We start from the raw sequence: 9,890 nt of genomic DNA, 5'->3' as shown, positions 1-9,890 counted from the left end.
AAATGTTTCACAAAATTGGTTTGTTAGTTATATGTGTGATTAAAGTGATATTTTAAAACCAACAGCTACCATGTGAAACATGTAAACATTTTAAGCAGCCACTATGCTAATTCTTACATAAGATATATAAACCAGTGTCTCTGAGGCCTGTTTACTGTACAGTGAAGTAAGGGAACAAATGTAGGAGCAGCATAGTCTACTGAGGGAAGGGAAAGCATAAAAGGTAAAATTCTTAGCAGGTACTATAAGGGAGAGTAGTTGAGCAACGATCAGTCTTGGATATTTCACAGACTTGGTTATTTCTTGGATATTCCTGTGGAAAGGCAAGTTCCAATGTTACATTATTAGAAGAGGTTCAAAGTAATTCAGAAATAATTTTGACATGAAGAAGACACCAAATTGTAGAGGACAATTTGAAATTAAGGTTTTCATGTGATGAAACTGTTTTTCAAGGGATGAAGAAAATAGAATAAGATTGTGCTTCAAAGACTCATTTTGCCTTCAATATAAAAAGTAAAAACAAAAAACAAAAAAACAAAAAAAATAGATACCATTCATAAAAAAATGGCAATATCAATGTGAAATATTGGGAAGAACTCAGAGGCTGGGGTATTTCTCTTAGAGAGCATTAAGAGATAGAACCAACCTTAAAAAAAATCAAGAGAACATATGTTTCTTAAGACTCTATAAGAACAGTTTTCTGGATGCTTTACCTTCTGCTCAAACTCTGCAGCCAGTCCTTTAATGCCCAGAGTAAGCACTACTTCCAGGTGCTCTCTAACACACACAGGATCATAGAATCAGATATGAGGAGTAACTGGGACCATCAGTATTCAGGGACATGGGAACACTGCCCAACTAGTGGCACAGGTTCCTTTCTGTCAGGTCTGGTTTACCTTGGTCACAAACTCCAAAGTCAGTCTCCCAACACCCAGAGGAAGCTCCATTCCTAGGTGTCCTAACTCACCCAGGCTCCACTCCTAGGTGTCCTAACTTACCCAGGATCATAGGATTACAGGATCCCAGGATCCCAGGAGTTTTGTCACACCAGGAACTCAGGGCCCCAGAGGCAGCTTTAATCCAAGAAACTCTGACACACAAAGGATCTCAGGATCACAGGATCCTGGGTTCACAGGACCACAGAGACAGCTGGACTCTAAGGAGTTAGGATACAATCAGGATCACAGGAAGAACAGGCTCCAGTCAGATATATTGAGGTCAGGAAGCACTAGAGATAATTAGATGGTGGAATGCAAGCAAAAGAACATAAGCAACAGAAACCAAGGTTACTTAACATCACCAGAACCCAATTCTACCACTCTAGCAAGTCCTGGAAACACCATAACACCAGAAAAACAATATCCAGATCTAAAATCACTTCTCATGATGATGATATGGAACTTTAAGAAGAACAAATAATAACTCCCTTAAAGAAATACAGGAGAGCACAGGTAAAGAGTTAGAAACCCTTAAAGAAGAAACTCAAAAAATTCATATAGAATTACAGGAAAACACAATCAAAGAGTTAAAGGAAATTAACAAAATCATCAAAGAACAAAAAAATGGAAATGGAAACAATAAAGAAATCACAAAGGGAGACAACCCTGGAGGTAGAAAACCTAGGAAAGACATCAGGAGTCATAGATGCAAGCATCAGCAACAGAATACAAGAGATAGAAGAGAGAATCTCAGGTGCAGAAGATACCATAGAAAATCTTGACACAACAGTCAAAGAAAATGCAAAAGGCAAAAAGCTCCTAAGCCAAAACATCCAGGAAATCCAGGACTCAATGAGAAGACCAAACCTAAGGATAATAGGTATAGAAGAGAGAAAAGATTCCCAACTTAAAGGACAAGTAAATATCTTCAACAAAATTATAGAAGAAAACTTCCCTAATCTAAAGAAGGAGATACCCATGAACATACAAGAAGCTTACAGAACTCCAAATAGATTGGACCAGAAAAAATTCCTCCCATCCCATAATCATCAAAACACCAAAGTGCAGTAAGCAAAGAAGAATATTAAAAGCAGTAAGTGAAAAATGTCAAGTAACATATATAAAGATAGACCTATAAAAATTATACCAGACTTCTTACCAGAAAATGTGAATGCTCGAAGATCCTGGGCAGATATCATACAGACCCTAAAAGAATGTAAATGCCAGTCCAGGCTACTATACCCAGCAAAACTCACAATTACCATAGATGGAGAAAATAAGATATTTCATGACAAAACCAAATTTACGCAATGTCTTTCTACAAACCCAGCCCTACAAAGGATAATAGATGGAAAACTCCAACACAAGGAGGAAACTACACCCTAGAAAAAGCAAGATGGTAATCTTTCAACAAACCCAAAAGAAGATAATTACATCTCTAACAACAAAAATAACAGAAACTGAAAATCACTTTTCCTTAATATCTCTTAACATCAATGGACTCAATTCCCCAATAAAAAAACATGTTAAAGACTGGATACTTAAACAAGACCCAGAAGTTTACTGCATACAGGAAACACATCTCTGTGACAAAGATAGACAATACCTCAGAGTAAAAGGTTAGAAAGCAATTCTCCAAGCAAATGGCCATTTTAATTTATAATAAAATCTATGTTCAACCAAAAGTTAGCAAAAAAGATGAGGATGGGCACTTCATAAACATCAAAGGAAAAATCTACCAAGATGTGCTCTCAATTCTGAACACCTATGCTCCAAATGCAAGGGCACCCATATTCATAAAAGAATCTTTAATAAAACATGACACCTCACGCAATAACAGTGGGAGACTTCAACACCCCACTTTCAGCAATGGACAGGTCATGAAAACAGAAACTAAACAGAGACACAGTGAAACTAACAGAAGTTATGAACCAAATGTATCTAATAGATATTTTGTAGAACATTTCATCCTAAAGAAAAAGAACATACTTTCTTCTCAGCACCTCATGATTTCTTCTCCAAAATTGACCATATAATTGGTCACAAATTAGGCTTCAACAGATACAAGAAGATTGTAACTATCACATACACCCTATCAGAAGACCACAAACTAAGGCTGGTCTTAAATTCCAACAAAAACAACAACAGAAAACACACATACACATGAAAGCTGGGCAACACTCTACTCTATGATAACTTGGTCAAGGAAGAAATAAAGAAATTAAATACTTTTTAGAATTTAATGAAAATGAGGACACATCATACCAAAACTTACGGGACATAATGAAAGCAGTGGTAAGAGGAAAACTTATAACTCTAAGTGCCTCCAAAAAGAAACTGGAGAGATCTTACTATAGCAGCTTGACAGCATACCTGAAACCTCTAGAACAAAAGGAAACAAATACACCCAAAAGGAGTAGACAGCAGGAAATAATCAAATGCAGGGCTGAAATCAACCAAATAGAAACAAAAAGAAGTATGCAAAGAATCAACCAAACCAGGAGCTGGTTCTTTGAGAAAATCAACACGATAGCTAAACCCTTAGCCAGACTAACCAATGGGCACAGAGATGGTACCCAAATTAACAAAATCAGAAATTAAAAGAGAGACATAACAACAGAAACTATGGAAATTCAAATACTCATCAGATCCTACTACAAAAGCTTATACTCAACAAAATTGGAACATCTAGATTAAATGGACACTTTTCTAGACAAATACCAGGTGCCAAAGTTAAAACAGGATCAGATAATCCATTTAAAGAGTCCCTTAACCTCTAAAAAAAATAGAAGCAGTTATTAATAATCTCCTGACCAAAAAAAGCCCAGGATCAGATGGGTTTAGTGGAGAATTCTCTCAGCTCTTCAGAGAAGACCTAATACCAATTCTTTTCAAAATATTCCACAAATTAGAAACAGAAGGAACACTGCCCAGTTCATTCTTGAAGACACAATTACACTTATACCTAAATGACACAAAGACCAAACAAAGAATGAGAACTTCAAATTTTGCTTTTGAACATTGATGCGAAAATACTCAATAAAATTCTTGCCAACTGATTCCAACAACACATCAAGATCACTATTTGCAGATGATGATTGTGTACTTAAGTGACCCCAAAAAGTCCGCCAGAGAACTCTTAAAGCAGATAAGCAACTACAGAAAAGTGGCTGGATATAAAATTGACTCAAACAAATCAGTAACCTTCCTCTACTCAAAGGATATACAGGCTGAGAAAGAAAGTAGTGAAACAACACCCTTCACAATAGTCACAAATAATATTGCATACCTTGTTCTGACCCTAATAAAGCAATTGAAAGATGTGTATGACAAGAACTTCAAGTCTCTGAAGAAATAAATCAAAGAAGACCTTAGAAGATGGAATGTTCTTAGATTGGCAGGATTAATATAGTAAAAAATGGCCATCTTGATGGAAGCAAGATTCAATGCAATTCCCAACAAAATTCCAACTCAAATCTTCATAGAGTTAAAAAAAAGCAATTTTCAAATTCATCTGGAATAATAATAATAATAAAAAAACCCAGGATAGCTAAAACTGTTCTCAACAATAAAAGAACTTCTCAAGGGATCACCATTCCTGACATCAAGCTGTATTGCAGAGTAAATAGTGATAAAAACTGTATTGTATTGTTACAGATACAGGCAGGAAGATCAAAGGAATAGAATTGAAGACCCAGAAATGAACCCATACACCTATGGTCAATAGATCATCGAAAAAGGAGCTAAAACCATCCAGTGGGAAAAAAGACAGCATTTTTAACAAAATGGTGCTGGTTCCACTGGTGCTCAGTGTGTAGAAAAATGCAAATCAATCAATTTTTATCTCTTTGTACAAAGCTCAAGTTCAAGTGAATCAAGAAACTCTATATAAAACTAGATATACTGAAACTTGTAGAGGAGAAAGTGGGGAAGAGTCTTGAAACACATGGGCACAGGGGAAATTTTTCTGAACAGAACACCAATGGTTAAGATCAAGAATTGACAAATGGGACCTCATGAAATTACAAAGCTTCTGTGAAACAAAGGACACTGTCAATAGGACAAAACAGGAACCAATATATTGGGAAAAGATCTTTTCCAACCCTACATCTGACAGAGGGCTAATATCCAATATATATATATATATATAAAGAACTCAAGAGAAACAAATAACCCTATTAAAAATTGAGTACAAGGCAGAGGCAGGTGGATTTCTGAGTTCGAGGCCAGCCTGGTCTACAGATTGAGTTCCAGGAACAGCCAGGGCTATACAGAGAAACCCTGTCTCGAAAAAACACAAATCCAAAAAAAAAAAAAAAATAAGGTAAAATCATTTGAAATGTAAATAAATTATATCGAATAAAAAAATTAAAAAAAATTGAGTACAGTGCTAAGCAAAGAATTCTCAACTGAGGAATATTGGATGGCTGAGAAGCACCTAAAGAAATGCTCAACATCCTTAGTTATCAGGGAAATGCAAATCAAAATAACACTGAGATTTCACCTCACAACAATCAGAACGGCTAAAATTAAAAACTCAGGTGGCAGCAGACGCTGACTAGGATGTGGAGAATGAAGAACACTCCTCCATTGTTTGTCGGATTGCCAGGTGGTACAACCACTCTGGAAATCAGTTTGGTAGCTCCTCAGATAATTGGACCCAGCTATACCACTTCTGGGTGTATTCCCAGAAGATGCTCCAACATGTAAATAAGGTCACATGTTCCACTATGTTCATAGCAGACTTATTTATAACAGCCAGAAACTGGAAAGAACCCAGATGTCCTTTAACAGAGGAATGAATACAGAAAATGTGGCATATTAACACAATGGAGTACTACTCAGCTATTTAAAATGATGAATTCATGAAATTCTTAGGCAAATGGATAGAACTTGAAAATATCATCCTGATCGACGTAACCCAATCACAAAAGAACACACATGGTATGCACTCAAGTGCTGAATGCCAGTGTAGGGGAATCAAGGGCAGGGAGTTGGATGTGTGGTGGATAGAGGAACACCTTCATAGAAGCATGGGTAGGGAGGATGGGATGGAGGTTTCCAGGGTGGACTGGAAAAGTGTAAATATTTGAAATGAAATTAAAGAAAATATCCAATAAAAAAAAGTTTTCATGCAGTTTTGGGAGAAGTGTTTCCAGGAGAGTGGGTAATAACAGGATTAATAAGAAGTCAAAAGAAAATAATCTTCAGTATAATTCTTCTACCCATGAATATTGGAAATGCAAATTTTATCACACTTTGTATCACTTTGAGGCCTTTAAACTAGATGTTTGTACCTTGACTGAGTCACTAATCTCAGTATAGTTTATGGTCAAAGTGCTTAGGAAGAGGACATACCATATCATCTCACCTGAGAACCTGCTCCACTCGACCAAGCACAATGTTCTGAGAAGCTGCAAACTATTTATTAGTGCAACAACCTTTTATTCATTCAACATAAACAATCATATGGTTGCATATTGGGCAGTGAAGAGGATCAGGATGAAGCACAACATAGTCCTGTAGCCTAAGCTCTCACTGTGTGAGAAGAAGGAAGAGGAAGGAGCCTGCCCGGCCAATGCTCAGGGCTGTAATAGCTTGAAAAATGCCAAGTGATGCCATGCACTAAGCTTTTGTCTGGGAAGAGCATGGTCATATGAACTTGAGGGATAAGGATAGCCATGAAAGGCAGGGAACTGTTAAGTTTATGTCCTGATTATAACCATCATTAAAAAGGACTACCTGAAAATCAACAAACAAACTAAACTAAAAAAAAGAACCATAAACTATGATCAGGCATCATAAAGTCAAAAATCATGTGTGTTTACATAGTTGAGACCATCTTTTCCTCAAAATAAGCAGAGAAAGTATTAGGTGTGATTCTTAAATGATTATTTTTAGTGCTGTGTCGTGGCTATTCGTGGTTGTCAACTTGACTATAACTGGAATGAGCTACAATCCAGAATTGGAAAGTTCGCCTGTGATCCTAGTCTGGGGGCTGGGAGATACAAGTTTCTGACCTAGATCTTGGCATAAAGATCTGCAGGCATAGTGGCTATGAATTCCAGAAGATTAAGACAGGGAGATTTCTGAGTTCAAGGTCATCTGGGATTAAAGTCTTGGCAGCACATGCTTTAAATCTGGGTCACACCCTCTGCTGGAGACCTACATAAGGACATTGGAAGATGGAATAGTGACTCACTTTCTCTCTTCTTCACCTGCTTGCCTTGTGATACTGAGCAACTGCTAGATCCTTGGATTTCCATCCAAAGTTGCTGCTGACTATTGTTGGGGGTTACAATAAAAACTATAAGACATCAACAAATTCCCTTACTATATAGAGACTAGCTATATGTTCTGTGACTCTACAGAACCCTGACTAATACATGCTGTAAATAAAATCAGAAGATGAAGTGAAACATTACACAGGCACTAGTCATCCTAGTCTCTAGCTGGACATGGAATTGTAGGAAATACCCTAGTATTTGTGAGACATGTATACATGCCTGCCTTGAAGACTGAGAAAAAGCCTGTTGACCTTATTCTCATCCACTTGGCATTTTCTAATATGATCATTATTTGTAGCACAGGGCTCAGAGGTTTAGCCACAGTGTTTTATTTCAGAAACTTCCTAGGATGTATCAGCTGTAAAGCTATGGTTTACCTGGCAAGGATGGCACGGGGACTTTCTATCTGCACCACCTGTCTCCTCAGTGTGTTCCAGGCTGTCACCATCAGTCCCAGGACCGACATTTGGACAAAGCTCAAACCACAGACATCATGCCAAGTTCTTCCCTTTCTCCTCCTTTTGTTGATTGTTAATGTTCTCATAAGCTCCAACTTGCTCTCCTACATCAAAGCAGACAGTGGCTTGAACAGGTCTATAACTGCAACATTCATTAACCACTGCTATATGCTCCAATCAAACAACATCATCAAGTACCTTTTCATCTCTCTCATGACTCTTCGTGATGTCATCTTTCAGAGTGATGGGCTGGAGCAGTGGGTCCATGGCTCTCCATCTGTATAAGCACCACAAACGTGTCCTCTACCTTTACAGCTCCAGGTCTGCAAACAATTCCCCTCCAGAAATCATAGCTACATGGTGTGTTCCCATTCTTATGACGTGCTTCCTTTTCTTTTGGGTAGGTTTTATTATTTCCTTCTACACAGGTTTCACAGTGACACATGATTCTATTTTACTAAACATTAAAGCATTTTTGGAACTTGGTTATGCTAGTTTCAGCACCTATGTTTTGATCAGCAAAGAATCCATGTTCCCAATGCCTTGAATGCTCACTGAAAAGTGTAGAAATTACATTATATAGCTATTCTCAATGAGCTAAAGGTATATATATATATATATATATATATATATATATATATATATTGTAAACAATTTTATCTTGATGAATTTTAGAGTTGAGGACATGTTTGCTATGTAGCATAGGTGGACATGGTGGCCTGTAGGTAGCACAGTCTGACCTTGAGGTGCCTTGGGATGTCAAATTCTGGTATTACAGTCATTCTCCTCAAAACTGACATTTGCCATAACTTTCAAGTGTGTCACAGCATTAAATTAAACATTATTACAATACATTTCATTTTCTTCAGAAGTCTGGCACATTCTTAAGTTTGGGGTTTCTGGGAAGGTAGACAGTAGATTCTTAGCATTTTCCCATTCCACCACCCCTTCCATGTGACTTTTAGCTTGTCATTAGCACTAGGGATATTACTTCAGGTAATGCTACTGCCAGAAATCAGTATTTCAGTTTTTACTCCAAAGCAAGATATGAGCAAGATATGGTCAGTGGATGCAAGGAGGTGACTTATGTGAGCTGAGCTTGCAGGGCAGTGAAGACAACAGTAAGACAAGTGAAGTCCCCAGAGCAGGGCACTTGTAGTCAATAACTATATTACAGGTCTAGGTTCCAAAACTGCTAAGAAATCTACTGTTGATGCAGAGGGACAGTTATAACCAGGTAAGACCTTAAAGAAACACCATAGAGCCTGGGAATCAGTCTCACATGATGCCCTGTCAAGTCTGGAGACCACGCTCCTGGCCAGGCCTCACTGGCACACTGATGTGTAAACACCACTTTGACATATTGTTAACTCTCACGCTTCTACCTCTACCTCCCAGTCACTCACAATGGCCTGTACTGATCATCCCGGTGTTCACTAGGTCTTCTTGTACCCTAAATGCCAGTCTCCTTCTTTCCTTATGGCCCACAGAAAAGGGTACCACGGTGTTGAGTGAGCACTGTGTATCTGCTTGCTGAAGCCAAGGTCTAGCAACAGTATATTGGTGCTGCCAAGAACTCACAGCACTCAGCCATGGAGGACCCAGAGGGTTCAGAAATTGCATCCACCCTGCATCCTCAAGGCACTGTGCTTCAGTCAACCCAGGAAGGCTCCTGACTGGTCTGAGCTGTGTGAGAGTCTCTCCTGAAGAGATGCAGGGCCATGAAAGGTTGCTCATCAAAGCTGCCAGATTTTAGCCACTGCAGTTTCTTCCCAGGATAAACAGAAAAACCAAACAGATCTTGCAAGGAGTAGGGTTGAACTGCTCTCTGCAGCTGAGCACGCTGCCTGGAGAGAAGCCAAGGCTTCTTGAACTCCTTCCCTGGTCCAAGAATGAAATTCTATAGACTAAAGCAAGAAGAGATAGGCCAGGCTGTGCATCTCTAAAATGCTGCTTTTTGCTAAGATAAGCTAGATTCTTAATGTTTTATAATATAGATTGAAGACCACTGTTGTGGTTAGATTCTCTGACAAATTTTCACAAATTAGAATCACCTGAGTGGGGCACCTCACCTGAAGAACTGGTCTGTCTTGATTGATGTGAGAAGACCCACCTGACTGTGGTTGACCTCTAAATAATAACAGCCCATGTTAAACGTGTGTCAGAGGGAAGACCATCCTGCCTCAGGCTTGCTTGCCTTCCCTCCT

At 38.4% G+C, this 9,890-nt stretch overlaps 1 pseudogene; it reads left to right on the top strand.

Moving 5' to 3' along the window:
- Nucleotides 1-5,971: 5,971 nt before the first annotated feature.
- Nucleotides 5,972-8,241, top strand: LOC127664563 (putative vomeronasal receptor-like protein 4; annotated as a pseudogene).
- Nucleotides 8,242-9,890: the final 1,649 nt, after the last annotated feature.

This window comes from Apodemus sylvaticus, chromosome 14 (assembly GCF_947179515.1).
Source record: "Apodemus sylvaticus chromosome 14, mApoSyl1.1, whole genome shotgun sequence".
Classification (NCBI taxonomy): domain Eukaryota; kingdom Metazoa; phylum Chordata; class Mammalia; order Rodentia; family Muridae; genus Apodemus; species Apodemus sylvaticus.
This window is presented reverse-complemented; position numbering and strand designations above follow the sequence as displayed.